The following is a 19,437-nucleotide window of genomic DNA, read 5'->3' as shown; positions in this document are numbered from 1 at the left end:
TTTCTTATTTTTTTGTTTTGAAACAGGGTCCTGATAGGTTGCTGAGCCTGTTCTCAAACCTGTGATACTCCTGTCTCACTCTTCTGCATCCTGGAATTGTAGGTGTGCACCACCACTTCTGGCTTTAATGAACTTTTTAATACCTTTTTTCTTTAATCTAGCATCATCTAGCATCCAGGAATTCTTTTGCTCATTTCTAACTTTGTGGCATATACATTTTTAAACCCCGCATGATTGATTCAAGATTTTTTCCAAATTCTTTGAATCCATGTGCTGTAGTCACCACTGTTAAACAAATAAACAAATACCGAATTGTGTTGATTAACAGTACAATAACAATGCTTTGAATTAGCTATAAATTGTGCCCAGTGCAATTTTAGTGTTTTTTTTTTTTGCCCCAAATCAAAAGCCTGATAAATACATGTGTCAGAAAGTGGGTGGGGAATAATTTTACTAGTGAAGTTAATGGCAAAAATACGACTTTATAGTGGTTTCTGTGCAAAAGCACTTCAACTGCTTAGTCATTTATGTCAGTGGATATGGAAGGCACAGTGGAAATTTCCAAAGGTCAGAGAAGCTACTGTCTTTTCTGGTTTGCATCATTTGAGATTTTCCAGTTTTTTTTTGTTTTTTTTTTTGTTTTTTTTTTTTTGCAAGCAACACGATGTCAAATCTGCATTTGATTTCTTCTTCCCTTTGAAGAGACAAAACAGTGACAGAATAATTAACTGAAAAGGAGCTCATGTACAGGATATTTTGCTTTAGCAGTGGAGCAAGTTCTGGGTTTCATTTCACATGACGGCAAATGGACTAAGACGTTCTGGGATCCTTCTCTAAGACACTCGGTCCCCTGGCTGTGTTGCTGTAGGTAAACCAAAGCCTCTTGGAGGTCTGCTTCCTGTTTAACTGACCTCTATTTGCGTAATTGAAAAGCACGCTCAATATAGACTGGGGTTTCAGTTAGGTGATGCTTCGCATCTTCATGGCAGATAGACACAAGGAAAACAGAGAATCGTCAGCATCATGTTGGACGCCCCACTACTCTCACGCACACCCCAAGCTGTAGTCACAGTGTGTCGGCCCATGGATGTTGCAGTTGTCAGACATTTGCTTCTGTTATTTATCTCCTCTCATGGCAGGATTGTCATCCTGTTATCATCTTCAGAGACAGATTGAGCTTTCTCATGTAAATGTTTTGAACATGTTTGTGAGTTTCATCTCTATTCTGCTTCCAGCACTGCTCTGACTTCCTGGGGCTAGTTACTAAGTCGCCGAGTAGATCCTGGTTCTAGACTCTCCTTTGGCAATACGTTTATTAGTGGTACCATTTGTGATTGAGGAGTCATTGTAGAAAAATCTTTCTAAAATAGAATGAGGCAACCTAACTCCGAAATTTGGATCCTAGTTATATAAAGATCGAATCCTGACGGGCGTGGAGGCTCATGCTTGTAATCCCCGCGCTTGGGAGGCTGAGACAGGAGTATCGCACAGGTTCGAAGCCAGCTTCAGCTACTTAGTGAGGTTCTCAGCAACTTAGTGAGACCCTGTTTCCAAATAAAATATAAAAAAATAGGTCTGGGAGTACAGCTGGGAGGTAGAAAGCCCCTGGGTTTCACCCCCAGTACCACACACACACACACACACAAAAAAAAAAAAAAAAAAAAAACCCACTGAATCCTAGTTTAAGAAAACATATAATGATTGGTGATTTTTACTGCTTTAGTTAGACAGCAAATATTTACATTTCCATCTTTATTGTTTCCATCTTCTTATCTCTCTCTCTCTCTCTCTCTTTCTCTCTCTCTCGATTGAAACCAGAGACATTCCATTTTATTTTGAAATAAGATCTCCCTAAGTTGCTGATGCTCTTCTTGAACCTATGATCATCCTGTCTCAGTTTCTCCCGTACTTTGATTACAGGCGGCATGAACCACCAAGCCTGGCTTCCATGTTTATAACTTATTTTTTTGGTAGTACTGGGGATGGAACCCAGGGGCCTTCTACTTCCAGTCTACACTCCCAGACCTATTTTTTATTTTTTATTTGGAAACAGGGTCTCTTAAGCCAGCGAGGCTGCTTCGAACCTGGGTGATTCTCCTGTCTCCGCCTCCCAAGCGCGGGGATTACAAGCCTGCGCCACCACGCCCGGCTATCACTCTTTTAAATAAATAAAAGAAATCATGTCATTATTTAGGCAGGTTTCCTACCTTTCCTGGGTTTGATGGAAGCCCTGGAAGTGTGTAGTTCAGGGTTGCGTATACTCACATTGCTGTGTAGCCAATCTCCAGAACTTTTTAACCTTGTGAAAGTGAACCCCTGTACTTCTTAAGCTGCTACTTCCTACTTACCTTCTTCGGGAAACGACTATTCCAGTTTCTGTTTGTGTTTGTGTTTTTTTTCTTTTTTTTTTTTTTTCTAGGTACTGGAGGTGGAACCCAGGGGCATTCAACCTCTAAGCTACATCCCCAGCCCCTTTTTTCTCGCGGGCCTGGGGATAGAACTCAGGGGCATTCGACCTCCGAGCTACACCTCCTGCCCTATTTTTAAAAATTCTTTATTTTGAAACAGGGTCTCACTGAGTTGCAGGGGGCCTCACTAAGTAGCTGAGGCTGGCCGCGAACTGCGATCCTCCTGTCTCAGCCTCCCGAATGCTGGGATTACAAGCATGCGCCACCTGGCTCAGCTTTGTGTTTTAACTACTGTAGATTTCTCAAATAAGCTGAGTCATACAGTATTTGTCTCTTGGTGACTGGATTATTTTCCTTACCAAAATGTCCTCAAAACTCATCCATGTGACTCGTCAGAACTTTCTTCCTTTTTAAAGCTGAACAATATTCTATGGTATGTACATCAGATTTTTTTTATCATTCTCAATGTATATTGGTATTGTTTCCATATCTTTATATATTTGTTTTTTCTTTTGTGGTGCTGAGGATTGAACCCAGGGGGACATTTTACCTCTGAGATACCCCCAGCCCTATTTTTCATTCTTTATTTTGAAGCAGGGTCTCACTAAATTGTGAAGGGCCTCATTAAGTAGCTGAGGCTGGCCATGAACCCGGATTCTCCTGTCTCAGGCTCCCAAGTACTGAGATTACAAGTGTGCACTGCCATGCCTGGCTCCCTTCCATATCTTTTTTACTGTGAATAATACTGCTATGAGCAGGAATGTACACATATCACTTCTACACTTTGATTTTAATTCTTTTGGATATATTTTCACAGGTAGGATTCCTGGATCATATGGCAATTATATTTTTTAAATTTGAAGTGCATGTCATACTGCTTTCCATGGTGACTGAACCATTTTACATGCCCAGTAGTGTACAAGGACACCAGTTTTTCCACACCCTTTCCAAAGCCTGTTATTTTCTGCTTTTTTTTTTAAACTAGCCATCTTAATAGCTGTGAGGCCATAGCTCACTATGGTTAGATTTGTACTCTCCTAATCCTTGTTTATTTATTTTCCCTTTACTTCAATGACAGCAATAATAATAATAATAATAATAATAATAATAATAATAATAATAAATTTTGAGTTATAAGTATTTAGAAATCATCTCATTCAGTTTTATTTTCACAATCTCTTCCTGGAATTTGGCTGAATATTTCATATGCATTTTGCTGTAAGCCCAGGATTTACCAGTTATTTCTCTGTTGATAGCTGTTCTCTGCTTGCCGATGGCAGTGGGTCTGGAGAAGTCTTCAAGCTTCTCCACTTTGAGCTGGTGATGGTGTCTACAGAATTTGGGTTAGCTCAGTGGCAAAGCCAGGGTTTGTGGTTCACCGACTTGCTGAGGGTATCTCTCTGGTTCCTGAGGCTGTGTCACCCTGCCCAGTGGCTATTTCTCTAGGCCAGTTCCACTCCAACTACAAAGTGAGTGCTGTTCTCACCCTGAAAGTCAAAGGACAGTATTTTCATCTCAGTAGGACAAATGAAAGCACAAAATACCTCTCCCTTCCATTTACCAGAAGACCTAAAATGCAGATATGATTTGAAAAGACAAAAGTGTCTTTATCTGAAAGCAGGAGCTTCTATTACAGTTGGAGTCCCATCTTATGGTTGGTTCTGTATAGACAAATATAAAACTGGTGCATCAAAATTTATTTCCAAGTTAGCAGATTCAAATATGTTCTAATATCTGGGCAGGAACCAAAGAAGAATTTAGCAACAAGGTTTTATTCTGTTTTATATTTTATCCAAGTGACTTAGGCAGAGATAATTTAGAAGTAACACAAGTCTGATTTATTATCTATACTCAGAAAAGCATCTTCTACAAAATGATTGAATTCAAACAATTACTAAAGTTGAGCCCAGGCAGCTTTCTGGGCCATTATCCTATGGGGTGTAAAACACTTTAAAGTTATCTTTCCATAAACATGATTCCATAGACACTATAGGTAGACAAACAGATATAAATACAAGAGAACTTCATTTTCTCAAATGTAGATGGTAGAGATAAAAATAAAGATGTGTATATATTTTCAATTGAGAAGATTATACAAAGCCTTAAGACTTTATGGAAAGGAATGTACATGCATATTTGTATACATATGTAGCTTTTGGTAGTCTTATAACATTCAGTCACAAATATCTGAATATGCTATACAATATACAAATTTATATATACTAAATGACTGTATTTTCAAAAAGGATTTTTAAGAGGATGTCCCTTCCCTTCTTTCTCTCTTTCTCATTTGTTTAGAGGTTTTTCAAAGCAGAAAAACAAAATGTTATATGCTTAGGCTAGTTGTTGTTTTTCTATATGCTCTTTTATTCTTAAATAGAAAAGAAAGCCCTTTCTGTATTAGTTGTTATTAATTAGACTACAAAAAATATCTTGAGAGCCCAGTTTAATTAATTTCTTAAGCATCAGAGGATGTTAAGACATAAAGCATTTTTCTGGCCATTGTCTTGGTCCACAAACGTGAGTCCTCCAGTGCTCTGTGTCACAGCTGAGCTGTGAAAGACAATGATGGCACCAACAATGAGCGCTTCCTGTACCCTCCCTCTGTGTCAGGCACTGCTGAGAAATGTGCATCCACCACTTCATGTGACAGTCACAACAGTGTCAGAACAAAGCATAAAACTTCCTTGGACCCAAAAGTCAAGGAGTGGGTAAAAAGAACTCTTTGGTGGAGTGCTGATTAGTAGGATAAGTAGGGTGCACAAACAGGACTGGCTAGGAAACTTCTATACACAGTGTGAAATTTAGGAGGGAGAAAACCTACAGTAAAAAAGTTTCACTTTGCACAGAAAAATGGTGCCGATGCCGGGTTGTGACTGCCTATATCATTAGGCTCAGAATGGACGTAACCTGTCATTCCTCAGCTTGTGTGCAGTTAAGCTCTTAGTATAAAAATTGGGTTGTAAGTGTTGACGGTATTTTGTTATTGTGTTTGAGAGTCTATCTATTGGAACCATAGACTATTGCTAAAACTGAAGAATTAATATATATACATATTATATATACATATTAATTAAAACACATATATATTAATATTAATTAATACATGCATATACATATATAATTTCTGTTAAACATTGATTCATTAGAAAGTCCATCTACTAGTGTGTATATATATATATATATATTTATTTTTTAATTTTATTTTTTATTGGTGTACTGTATTCATACATCATAGTGGGATACAAACTTTTGTAGACATACATGCACACATCGCCCAGTCAGCCCCCACCCGATCCCCACCCCATTCTCTCCCCATCCCTCCCTCCCATGCTTGGCTTAGTGGTTGACATCTAGTATTATAGCAATTTATCCAGAATTAAAAATGTAATCTCACATAACAGTTTCATTTGTCTGATACCAAGCTTTTGATGACTTAAAGATAACATTTCAATATTTCTTTTTACTTTCTTTCTTACCAGAGAATATTTTTTTCTTTTTTTTAGGTGAAACTATCATATATTTATATATTTATTTTTCAGAAAAAAAATCTATCCTAATATGGAATATGGACTCTAGATACCCAAAACGATCTTGAAAAAGAACAAAGCTAGAAGATATATATTTTCTGATTTCAAACCATATAAAGCTACAATAATTGAAACAGTGTAGTACTATTCTAAAGGAAGATATATAAACCATTGGAGTTAAATAAAAGCCTAGAGCTAGATTCTTCCCTATATTGTCAAGTTATTTTTGACAAGGTTTCCACGAACATTTGGTGTTGGAAATAATAATCTTTTAACTAAATATTCTTAAGTGTGAAGTTTTCTCTGATTTTTAAAAATACTTTTATTGGTGCATTGTAACCACATAGCATATTGAGGTTTCATGTGATAGAAATATACAGGCACACAGCACCCAGTGTGTTTCCCCATGGATCCCATTCTGCTCCCTTTACTTCTCTGTTCATAATATTGGAATTGTTATTAATAATTAATACAATAATATACATTTCACAAATGTACATAGGATTGTTTGAACTGTTTTCTCTACCAGAACTCTTTTCTCTCCCTGACTGCTGCCCCAAGCCCCCTCCCACTGGTCTACTTATCTTTCTCCTCACTTACCTGAGTCTTTTTGTGTCTCAGTATCTCTCTGGCTTCCACATATGAGACAAAACATATGACCTTTGTTTTCTGAAACTGGCTAATCTCACTTAGCATAAAGTTGTCTAGTTCTGTCCATTTTCTTGCAAATGACATAATTTTGCCTTTCTTTGTGGCTGAGCACAATTCCATTGTGTACACACACACACACACACACACACACACACACACGTATATATATCACCGCTTTGTACCGCATTCATCTATTGGTGGATGCCTATGTTTCTTGAAGAAGAAAGCAAAAGGCAAAGTTCTTTAAACCATTTTGTGCAGCTGGCATTTTTGTATGCGGCTGCTTTGTTTCCCACACGTTTCTTCTTGACTCCCTCACCGTTGAGCTTTGCTACCCACCATCGTCGCTGCATGTTGGAAAGGAGCTGACCGTGGTTGTGGCAGGGCCCTTACTGCTGAACGCAGTCTCATTCCCATTGGTTCTGATCAGATGGGGCTGTCAGCTGCTGTTTGCCTCCTGCCCTGATGCCTTGTCAAAGTTAATCATCACCATGGTACTATGGACACTTTTGGACCCATTGGCGGTGTTTATAGTGGATATTGTCCTGGGGGTAAGTCAAAGAAAATTATTGGGATATGAGTCCTTGACATATAATTTAGCTTTAGTGCATGAATCAGTTGACATGGGAAGTTTCAGTAATGATGGATATTCAATAATCATTCGAAATCAAAGTTTTAAGTCTTTTCCCATAAAAAAATCATGGCTGGATAACATCACCAATTTAAGTATAATTTTAACTATCTTAAATATATACCTCCAAAAAAATAGGAAATTACATAGAAGATCAAATTCAAACTAGACATCACATTTCTCAAAATTATTACAAAGAGCTTTATTTTATAACTTTTTAGTAGATTTTGATAATACTGAAGAATTTCATAGGCTAACTTCTCAAGAAGGTAATTGCACTGTAGTTTCTTTAATCGGTTAGGTTACTTATCTGACTTATGTCATAATAGCTTTCTATAATAAGTATACTCAAGAAGGATAAGAGATTTAAAAATATAAGTAATACATTTTAAAAAATCACTCCATAGGCATTATTTTGGCTTCTTTGATGATTACAAAGTGATCATAAAATAGGAAATTACATAGAAGATCAAATTCAAACTAGACATCACATTTCTCAAAATTATTACAAAGAGCTTTATTTTATAACTTTTTAGTAGATTTTGATAATACTGAAGAATTTCATAGGCTAACTTCTCAAGAAGGTAATTGCACTGTAGTTTCTTTAATCGGTTAGGTTACTTATCTGACTTATGTCATAATAGCTTTCTATAATAAGTATACTCAAGAAGGATAAGAGATTTAAAAATATAAGTAATACATTTTTAAAAATCACTCCATAGGCATTATTTTGGCTTCTTTGATGATTACAAAGTGACATAGTAAATTTTAATCCTAAAATAGAGTTTTAGGATTTCACAATTAGGAATAATGTTCTAGAGCACAGGATTATGCATAAAACAATGGTAGTAATGATTCTACTATTAGGAAATGCTTCATATTTTGAAGCATCTTCATGTAACTTACTTGATTATATATTTACAAAAAGACTTCAAGTTTTGGGGAGAAAGTATTATTTTTATTTTATAAGTATGAGGGATCAGCCATATAGAATTCCATTACTTGTGCAAATCCATATAGGCAAGTCAGACTGTAACTAGGGTAAGACTCAGATTTTGAATCCCGAGGTTGCCCTTTCTTACACTGTGTCAAAATTTCTTTTTCAGACACAGAGTCAATTTATTACTTTGTGAAACTGCATGCTATCTCTAATGATAATCATTCAATTACATCAAAATATTTAATTTTTAATTAGCTTGGTGTCTATAACTTGCTGAATTAAAATGGATATACGTATCTATTACCACACCCAAATCTTTAGTTGCTTTGAATTTTCAAGGCCTGATGTTCTGGTAAAGGCTACTGAATGTATGATTCTCAAACTTTATTCTACATCAGGACCTTTTGCAAGTCTTGGTAAAATAAAAATTTCTGGGTCCTAATCCAGGGTTGTTCTTTCAGTGGGTCATAAGTAAAGCCAGAGTTTGCATTCCTACTATGTTTCCAAGTGATGCTGATGTTGTTCTGGAGATCATACTTTGAGAACCACTGATGTCATAGCTGCAGAGGCATCTCTGATGAGGACACAAGAAGAATCAGGAATGCCAACATCATTTGTAAGATACAAGCTCAGCCGAGACCAGGCTCAACCATCCTTTACTCCTCCGCCTATTAGCCATGTCCCTTGACCAGTAATTTAACAACTTTATCTACATTTCATTTGAGTTTTCAATACTTTATATTATATTATAAAAGCAAAACTGAAAACACTGGCAAAAATGTGTCAATTTTTCAGGACGAAACTGACTCTAATTTGAAGTTGACAAATTGTAAGCAATTTTATTAAGCAAAAGGAAAGGAAACCCCAATTTTTACTAAATATTTGTACTGTAAACCTGGTAAAAAAAATGCATCCCCACACAAAAGATCAGATGTATATTATAAATTTATCAATATAATTGAAGAGGTGTATGTGGCAGATGCTTGTAATCCCAGTACTTGGAAGCCTAAGAAGGGACAAACCAGGTTCCAGGCTAGCCTCAGAAACTTAGCAAGACCCTCAACAACTTAGTGAGAACTTGTTTCAAAATAAAAAGAACTAAAGGTGTAGCTTGGAGGTAAAAGACTCCTGGGTTCAATCTTCAGTGCCACCCACAAAACCATGCTTGAATATTTATAAAGTTCTTAAATTATGCAGTAGTATTCCATATATAAAATGTATATTTGAGGGAAAGCTTGATACTTGGTGATTGTATATTTAGTCCATGCCCACTAATGCCACACAGATCATAGAGATGGAGTGTTTTAATAGACTACTTGTAAAGTATGTCTGAAAATGATTCTGCCATTATTAATGTGTTTTTAGAACTTAACGACCAGAGTGCTGTCCAAACTATGTTCACGGAGACATTCTGTATCCTGGATTCTCTCTGGCAGCTCAGGTCAGCAGCGCCTGCTTTACGTTTCTCTCAGGACACAGGATGTGACAATGCTCATTCTGCATTTCTCATGGTCCCCAGATGATGCTAGCAGTGCTCTTTCCATGGACTACATCATGGGTACCGGTGTTCTACGTGCTTTACCAATGCGGTTTTTTGCTATTGGCTAGGCTATTCACTGAGTATCCTTGGGCTGTTCACAGCCAAACTGGGGTCTTTGAAGCTAGGAGTCCATTAGTATCTTTTTAGGTTTCCTATGAGAATTCAGACTGCTTATTTGTGAGTGAAAAAGACCTTTGCTAGCAATGCTTAGAAGTTGCCAACAAGAGCAATTGCTAATTCTCACCATGTAGGTCCTCAAACATTATGCAAATGAACTTGAAGCAGTGTGATTATCCTGCCAGTATATCCTGCTTCCAGCCCTGCTGCTGAGATTGGAGGTAGAACCATTTGTCAAGGAAAGCTCATCAGTACTTGGAACACATGAGCCAGCAAGTGACCACTGTCTAAAACCTCAGTACCATTGTACACCTTGATGACATGGCCAAGGAGGGGGCCTTTAAAACCAGAGGTGCCTGTGTTTTCTATATCATCTCTAAGGGTTCCTCTCCCCATGCTAATTGGTCTCATTCTGATTCTGAAAGAGTTGTGCTGAAACCAGCTGAGTTTTGTCAACATTCTTTTTCTCTCAGTCTCCAGTCTAGTGAGGAGGAGACTGTACTTCAAGGTTTGTTGAGCAGGAGATATAGAGAGGATGCCATCTGTATTCTGGGAAGACCACATCCTATAGCATCTCACAGTCCCTCCCAAAGGTCTGGTGTACGTGCTGAGCAGGTGTGGTAGTACTGAGACTGCAGTGCTACATGGAAAGTCCTTTGGGGATGCTGACTTTGACGCTTACTTTCTATGATGCCTGCCACCATCATAGAATTTTTTTTATTATTATTCCCATCAGGTCCCTTGGGCAGATTAATAGCCAGTGAGCACTGTATCCAAGGCAACTGACAAAATGAGCAGACCCGGTTTACTCTGGGACCTCTAATGCAATCTGTAGGTAAGCAGTCTCCAGCATGGCCATCTCAAACCAGTTCAGAGGTCAGTAATCTGATGAAACTAACTTAAATTGTAATGATGAACATAGCAGTCATGTCTTTTCACTTTGGAAGAAAAGATAAAGGCTTATTCTAGCCTCCACAAACTATTAACTCTCTAGTTAGAATTTGTCATATTTCAGTGCACTTGTTATCTTTAACAAGTCTCTAAACTGTGTGTAATCTACAGATTAGCAGCTTTGGAATGCCTGTAGAGTTGCTCTTGATCATTATGCCCAATGATTAAGTTAAAACAGGCATTTTACCATGTTCTCCAGGTGATTTGATAGCACACTGAAGTTTGGGAAGCGCTGCTGATCTAAAGCAATGATTCTGAAAGTACGGTCTCTGGAACAGTAACATTAACATCACCTGAGAACTTAGAAATGTAAAATCACAGGCCCTGCACCAAAATCTATTGAGTCAGAGACTCTGGGAAGGAAGCCCAGCAATACTGAATTGGACAGTTGATTCTAAAACCCATTAAAGTTTAAAATCAAAATTCTCTTAGATTTAATGTCACACATGAGACTCAAGTTGCCTAAGTCCATACCTCAAAGTCCTTCAGCACTTGTTCTCAGTTAATGAAGCTGAGAATCTGCCATGTTTGATCCAGATGGGCCAGCAGGGGTAACACTACCTAATTTTACTGATATCTTCTGCTTTTAACTTATTGTTTCTGGTGATCTAAAAACAAACATGGTAGGTGAAACTATGTGAGTCTGAAGTACTAACTGGTGCTCTTGCTTAGAACACTGTGTCAGTTTCTGACTTTGCTGACTCAGAAGAAATACATTTCTTATGAAAATAGGTACAAGAATTACACTGGGTACAAAATTTCTCCCCTGTGGCTCAAGACCCCATATCAAAAAATAAATTCTTACTTTGCCTATTCTCTAAGCTTGCCAAAAAATACAGGAAAGATTTGCCATGGAATCTTTCGATTGCTAAACATGTGTTTATTGACTATATGCTTTCTGACCAGGATTTTAAAAGACATGAAATAAATATGGTATTGTTTTTGCCCTCAATCTAGATGGTGAGATAAGAATAACTTAGAAGAAAGAAGAGAAACAATAATAGAATGTGAACATTGTTATTTGGCAAATACTTTTTGAGACTCCATGTCTTTGTCTATTTTGTGCTCCTATAACAAAATACCTGAGCCTAGGTAACTTATAATAAACAGAAATGTGTTGTCTCATAATTCTAGAATCTGGGGAGTCCAGATTAAGGGACCAGGACCTAGAGAGTCTTCTTGCTGTGCCATTCTATGATGAACGGGCAAAGGGATAGCAAAAGATCAAGTTCACAGCCTCAGGCCCTTTCATAACGACATCAATCCATTCTTCATCACCTAAACACCTTTCATTAGGTCCTAACCCTAACACAATTGCATTGGGGATTACATTTAAAATATATGGGTTTTTTTGTGAGGGGAACATATTCGAACCATACCACTGCATTAGAAGTAACTGTGGAGGAGCAGAAAAACCATGAAATTGATGTAATGAAAGCTGGTTTCTGGTCTTAGCTCTGCCATTTGTCACTGGGTAAGTCAGTTAACTTAAGCATCCATTTACACATAAGCATCATAAAACCATATTTATACCTACAAGTAGTGACATCTGCCTTATGCATTTCTCAGGATAGTTGAGAGAATCAAAGATAGACCAACTGGGAATAAATCTTGAAAAGTCTACATATACCATAAGTTGGAAAAATGAGGGGATTATAATGAAATGATAATACTATGGCCTCCGCATGACACAAGCTGTAAGAGAAGTTGTCCTGATGGTTCAGAAGAGCACTTACGGTCTAGGGTGGAAATGAAAATATAAACTCACACGAAGACATAGTATAGGCAGTGTGTGATGAATACCGTTTGCAGGTGTATGGCTCATTCCACTAAATTGTTCAGATCTCTGCTCAGATGCCATTGTTTGCGTGACATCTTTCAGACAGAAACATTTGATCATACTTCATTGCTTCTACTAGAGTTTGTATCTCAAATGTCCCCTAAAAGGCTTGAAAGATTGAAATCTTAAGAGGTGGAGCTTAGTGGGAAAAAGTTTTGTCAGTGGGTAGTGCCACTGAAGGGCCATTGCAACCCTGGCCACTTCTGTTCTCTCTCTCTGTGCTTCCTGGTTACCATGAGATGCGTAGCTTTGCTGAACCACAAGCTCTACACCATCATGTGCTGCCTGGCCATAGGCCCAAAGGCAACAGAACCAGCCGACTATGGATCAAAACTTCTGAAACCATGAGCCAAGATGAACCTTTATTTCTTATAATTTGTGAATCTCAGGTATTTTGTCACAGCAGGAGTAAGCTTACTAACACACCTCCTTTTACTTTTTTCTGCTTTATATTCTTCATAATAGCATCCTGTGATATGTCATATATGTTACTTAATCTTAATTATATGCTTACTAACACTTATACACACCCCCTACACACTTAAACAGTAAGATACATGCTGGGTGTGGTGGTACCTGCTTATAATCCCCGCGCTTGGGAGGCGGAGACAGGAGGATCGTGCTGGTTCGAAGCCAGCCTCACTGGCTTGAGAGACCCTGTTTCCAAATAAAAATATAAAATAGGTCTGGGAGTGTGGCCCAGAGAGAGGTAGAAGGGTTTCCAGGAACCTCAGTACCACCAAAAGAAAAAAAAAAAAAAAAAGAAAAAAAGAAAAAAAAGTAAGATCCAACCAGGTAGCAGCTTTTGTTTATTTTCTTCCCCCTTTTATCTTCTGAGCTTATGACTCCTCGTAGGTGCTTAATACACATGGGTTAAACAAATGATGGGTACCTATTGACAAGATCGTGTTGCGACATCAAACATATATTGTGTTTTGTCATTGTGGCTTCATCAGTGAATCTTGTCTCTATGTCTTTACCCTTAAGAAACAGCAGGAAGGAAAAAATCTGAAAAATCAGAAAGACATGAGAATTCTCACAAATCTGCTGCTTTGTGAGACATACTTTGCAGAAAGATGGATTGACAGAGTATAAAAATAAAAGGTCTGGTGCAGTGGTTAAGGAAGTCGCGTTTGAAAGCTGGAACGTCTGGATTCTAGTCATTGTCCAGTTGCTAACATACAGTTCACTGTTGGGATAGTACGGATCAACCTGTCTAGGCTTTGTTTTTTTCTACACGTACATGCGTTTGATGAACTATGTTTAAACATAGATTTTTAGGCTTTATGTATATAATTGTCACTGTACAAACTAAAGAAATTCTTACTTCACTTTTGTCTTGGAAATAAGATACCTTATTTTACACATATATTACAAACTACTTCCATCAGATAACATGAGAATTATAATTAAAAAACTTGAATTCATTATAAAGCTCAGAGGTCGATGATGTCACATTTTTTAGTTCCTCAGCAAATGATATTTGTCTTTGAAGATCTCATTGCTTTGCTCTTATTTACAACCCAAGGTAGAATATGATTTTGTTTGTCTAAAATAAGGGTTTGTTTTTAAATTAGCCTAATGTAAACTTTGGTATTCACGCTCACATTAAATAGCCTGATAACTTTTTTATAAGTTTCTAAAATAAGCCATCTCTTTTATGCATAGCACAAATTAAATTCCTATCAAATCTGCTTCAGAAATAAAGGAATCTTTCCAACATCATATTTAATTTCTCCATATCTTGTGCTCATTAAATTCAGAAGTTAATAACACATAAATAAAACATGGCTTTTACTTCATGAATTGCATGTCGAGTGCAGGCATTTAAAGGCTTGAAGGAGAAAATGAGAAAAACCTGGTAAACCAAGCATGCAAAACTTGGCCTTTTTTTTCTTTTCCTTTGTGCTGCTGAAGATCCAGCAATTTTCCGTTCTTAGAGAATTTAATTTAAAAACAAATTAGAGTATCATATAGTCTTGGTGTCTTTAAATTAATCTAACCTGGTAATCGCTGTTTCCATCTTTATTCTTTCAATATGTTTTCTTCCATGAGAGTCTCACACATAACGAGGTGGCTCCTTTAGCTGATTCCACAAAGCTGTACTGGTCATTCCCGAGGACCACGCAACCAGAGATTCTCAGTGTGGTGCTCACAGTGCTACTTTACAGCCTCCTGTTCATCATTTCTTCCTTGATTTTATCTGTGTACTGTCTCCGGTAAGGTGCTTCCATTATTTTCTTCTTCTGAGTGTTCAGCTTCCAGTCTCGCTGCATAGTTCAGTTGTGAGAATGGGGACATCAGACAGAAGTTAGCAATGTCTTCGTCTCTTGTCCTCAAAGGCAGCCAATTGTCCTCAAAGGCAGCCAAGAAATGATTTGACCTTTGCAGAAAAAGTTTCCCCACACTGGAGAGCTAATCTTGCTGCGAATCATTATACTGGTTTCTCCAAATGAGGAACCAAAAGGCACCAAAGAGTAATTCTTTCACATACAAGGACATCCTGGGTCATTTTCTGGGAAGCTTGTCTGCAATTCCTTTTGCTCTGTCTTCCAACCTGCTTTATGCCCATGCTTCCCACCCACCGCCAAAATCACCCGCAGAAGAATCATCGTCCCTCTCACTTTGATCCTATATATCATTAGGATTGGTTGGTCGGGCCATCAATTTTTCAATGGATGTGTGTGTGTGTGTGTGTGTGTGTGTGTGTGTGATGAAAAATAAGAAAAGCAGGACACAAGTCTGTAAAAAAGGAGTAGGGATGCTTCATCTATTGATTGCTTCTTTTACTGTGAAGAAAATAATTGTGCCCATCTGCTGCAATTCCTTTGTCTATTTTTGTTTTTGCTGCTCTCATTTATGCTATTATATACATGAAATCATTGTCAAGACTGTTATGAAACTTTTTCTATGTTTTCTTCTAGGATTTTTATAGTTTTAGATCTTATGTTTATGTCTTTAATTCATTCTGAGTTGATTTTTGTGGATGGTGTAAGGTAAATATTTTATTTTATTTTATTTTATTTTATTTTGGTACTGGAGATTGAACCCAGGGGCATTCTACCTCCAAGTCATATCCACAGCCTTTTAAAAAACGTTTTATTTTGGCGTAGTGTGTCACTGAATTTCTGAGGCTAGTCTCAAACCTGCAATCCTTCTGTCTCAGCCTCCCAAGTATTGGAATTATAGGTGTACACCACCACTCCCAACCCATTTTTTCTTTTTTTTGCTGGTGGGTATCCAATTTTCCAATTTTATTTGCTGAAAATCCTTCCCTGTCATGTATCCTTGGCATCCTTTTTGCATATAAGCTGACTGTACATGTGTGGATTCATTTGGGACCTCTCTTCTGTACTTTTGGTCCTTATCTCACTTTAAACTGGGACCATACTGTATTAATTATTACAGCTTTGTAATATAATCCAGAAATCTCCCTGGGTTTTTATAAAGAAGAACAGAATCAAATTAAGGATTTCAAAGAGATATTAGATTTGCTATTTTCACGGCAGAAATATTTTCCACACGATATAAAAACCACATTAATATTCATTAACAGATGAACAGATAAAGAGGTAATACATATAATTGAAGCATACTTATATGTGAGATATTATTTAGCCATAAAAATAAAAAAGTTCTGAAATATGTAGCAATGCTGACGAATCCTGAGGACACTCTGCTGAATGAAGTAAGTCAGCCACAGGACACCTAGTACATGATTCCATTTAGGCAAAGGATCAAAAATAGTCATATTCATAGAAGCAAAGTGGTGATTTCTAGGGGATGAAATAAGGGGAAAGTAGTAAATTGCCATTCAACTGGGATAGAGTTACACAAGATGAGTAAATTGTGGAGATCTGCTACACAGCATTGTGCAGATAGTTAACAGTATTGTATTGTGTACTTAAAAATTAAAATGGCTCATCTCTTGTTACGTGTGCTTACCACAAGTTTAAAAAAGTACCAGGCATGGCGGTATATTCCTGTAATCCCAGTATTTGGGAGGCTGAGAAAGAAGGATTGCAAGTTGGTGAACAGCCTCAACAATTTAGTAAGACTCTCAGCAACCTAGTGAGACCCTATTTCAAAAAAAAATGAAAAGAGCTGGAAGTGTAGCTTGGAGGTAGAATCTCTCTGGATTCAATCCCCAGTAACATAAGATAATAACATTAATAATAATAATAATAATAATAATAATAATAATAATAATGAAGTAGAAATTTTTAAAAAGTTCTAAAGAGGACTCAATGCAGGGTCCTTTCAGAGTATTGAGAAAAGAAAGCAACAAAGGTTTGGCGAAGGTTGAGACAGCCAAAGACTTCAATAGAAATATAACACTTGAGCAGTCTTTGAAGATTTAATGTAATTTAGTTAGGAAAAACCAAAATGAAACAAAACAAGCATGTTTGCAAGCAAAGAGAAGAGGATGTATGAAGCCATACAGTCTTTAAAGAGTGTGATATACAGCAGTTGGCGTATCTGAAGTATTCACATCTGACTGACACTTGGCACACACACAGATGGCACTTGACAGAGATGAGGCTGGAAATGTGGTCAAGGACCAGATAATAAAACGAGCTGACTCCCGGATATATTGTAGAGCTTATATTTGTTCTAATGGAAAAATAAAGACACTAAAAAATTAAATAATCTAGTTTAGGAAGATCACTCTGCTAATAGGGAAGTGGATTTGAAGACACTTTGATAGTCTAGGCAAGGCATGTCATGAGCCTTAACTAAAGATAATGACAGGAAGTTGGGTTTCAGAGAGGCTCAGGGGCAGAATCGGACTGTGGGATGTTTGGAAGTTGAAGGTGGAGGAGAGAGGATGCCAGTATCTCTTGAGGTTCTGAAGGTGGGCAGATGGGAAGATGAGAGTAGACCTCTCAGAGACAGGGGAGATAGAAAATAAGCATTTAGTCCATACTGAGTTAATGTTTTTTTATTCAGATTGAACTTGAAATATCTGCCATGCTTCCAAGAAAGCATGCATCCTAAGAAGTTGGACAGATGAGTGTGGAGCTCAGAGAAGTCAGTCTAGTCTTTCAGTGGCTTAACTGATCGCAGGATCAAAACAAAAGGCTGGTACTTACCGACCTCTTTTTTCCGCCTACTGTAAATGTGACTGGTTAAAAAGAGGAACTTTTACTATTGACGAATCTTGTTATGTACATAGGATTATTTGACTTGTTTTCTTCATCAAATTTTCTCTGTCCCCACACATCTCCCTCCCTTAATCTTCTTCTGCTATTTTACTGGAATCTCTCCTCATTTACCTAAAGTCTCTCTTATTTTCTGATTTCTCTCTTACAGTCAAAATATTTATAATCTCTGCATATATTCCTTTGAAATCTCTTAGTAAATACAGAATTACTTACAATATTAAACTTAAGTAAACATGCAATTTGATACTGTTAAGAATTATTAGAGAAATAACATACCAATACAATTCTCTCTTAATTCCTAAAAGAGGCACTTTTAAATATGGGTGTGATTTGTATCTCTATTTGTCAACAGAGATAAAAATTCTGCAGGGAAGACAATTGTAGAAAATACCTAAAAAAGGGGGGTATGAGAAGGAGGGGAGACTTCTGAAGACAAGAGGCAGAACACAGGTGGAGGCCCTACTGAACACCTGTGCAAAAGATCTTGTCTCTTGATATGCTAGGAAAAGAGGTGTGGGTGAAACAGAATTTGGAGGTTTGTGGAAGGATGCCAAGGGCATTCACATACGATAGCCGCTATTGTCAGAGGGGGTGAACCCACTCCCCAAGGCTTCCTTCAGTAGACTGATCATTCTCTGATGTGGCCTTTAGGTTGCTAACATAGCTGTTGTAAAACTTCCTGGCTCTCCAGGGGATGCATGTTATTTACATGCAGGCTTGCGTTATATTTTGACATGTCATAAGTGCTGTGTGTCATCTTTCCAGGGCACTTACATTCCTGGGGAAGGAAGAAGTCTACCTTAATCATTCAGTTTCTGTTTGACCACTCGCTTGTAGTGTGACCCCAGGCAAGATTGTTCATTTGCTAGATTTTAGGCCTCTTCTTTTATAATATGGTAAAAATAACACATATGTGTAGATTTTATACGGAGCTCCATGTGAGTAGTCACTGGGCTATTCAAAATGACTTGTGTTTCCCAGAGAAGTTAAAGGAATAAAATAGTATGTAGTTTAGTCTTCTGTGAGAAAAAAAGAAATAAAAAGAAAAAGAGAAAAAAGTACCAGATAATGTTACATATAACTTATTACTACATGGATACATCTCTTAGTACTTAAAGCAAAATGAATATTTACAACCATACTGTGCACTGCCTGTGATATACATCTGAATGATCTAGATAATTCGTAAAGTATAAAAAAAGCAATCACAAAATTTGTGCACCAAATAATTTTGGACTTGTTCTTTTGCTATATAAAGCAAATGGTTATTTACTTTTAACATTTTCTTATAGAAGATTGCTTTTAACAATTTGCTTTTAACATTTGCTTATAAAAGATTGTAGGTATAGGTAGGAGTAAAAAGCTCAATAGTGAATGGAGAATGTTTAAGATAAAAGCAGATATGGATGCTGTGTCTGAACATTATAGGGAAATGACCTGGCAAAGTTCAGGAGAAATAATCAGATTTTGTTTTGTCATTCATCCTAGTTTATTTCCTTCGTCAGAACTGGGCATGGTCAGTTATGCTCATTCTTGAAAGCAAATACCCTCAAGTTTGCTTAGTTTATGTTTTTTTATAATTTAAAAATATTTTGATAACAATAAGGCTATAGTAATCTCCCACAAGGAAAATACCTGTATTTTTCACATGAATAAACAAAAGC

This window comes from Muscardinus avellanarius (assembly GCF_963383645.1).
Source record: "Muscardinus avellanarius genome assembly, chromosome: 14".
NCBI lineage: Eukaryota > Metazoa > Chordata > Mammalia > Rodentia > Gliridae > Muscardinus > Muscardinus avellanarius.
The sequence above is the reverse complement of the archived record's forward strand: the minus strand, read 5'-3'. Positions refer to the sequence as shown.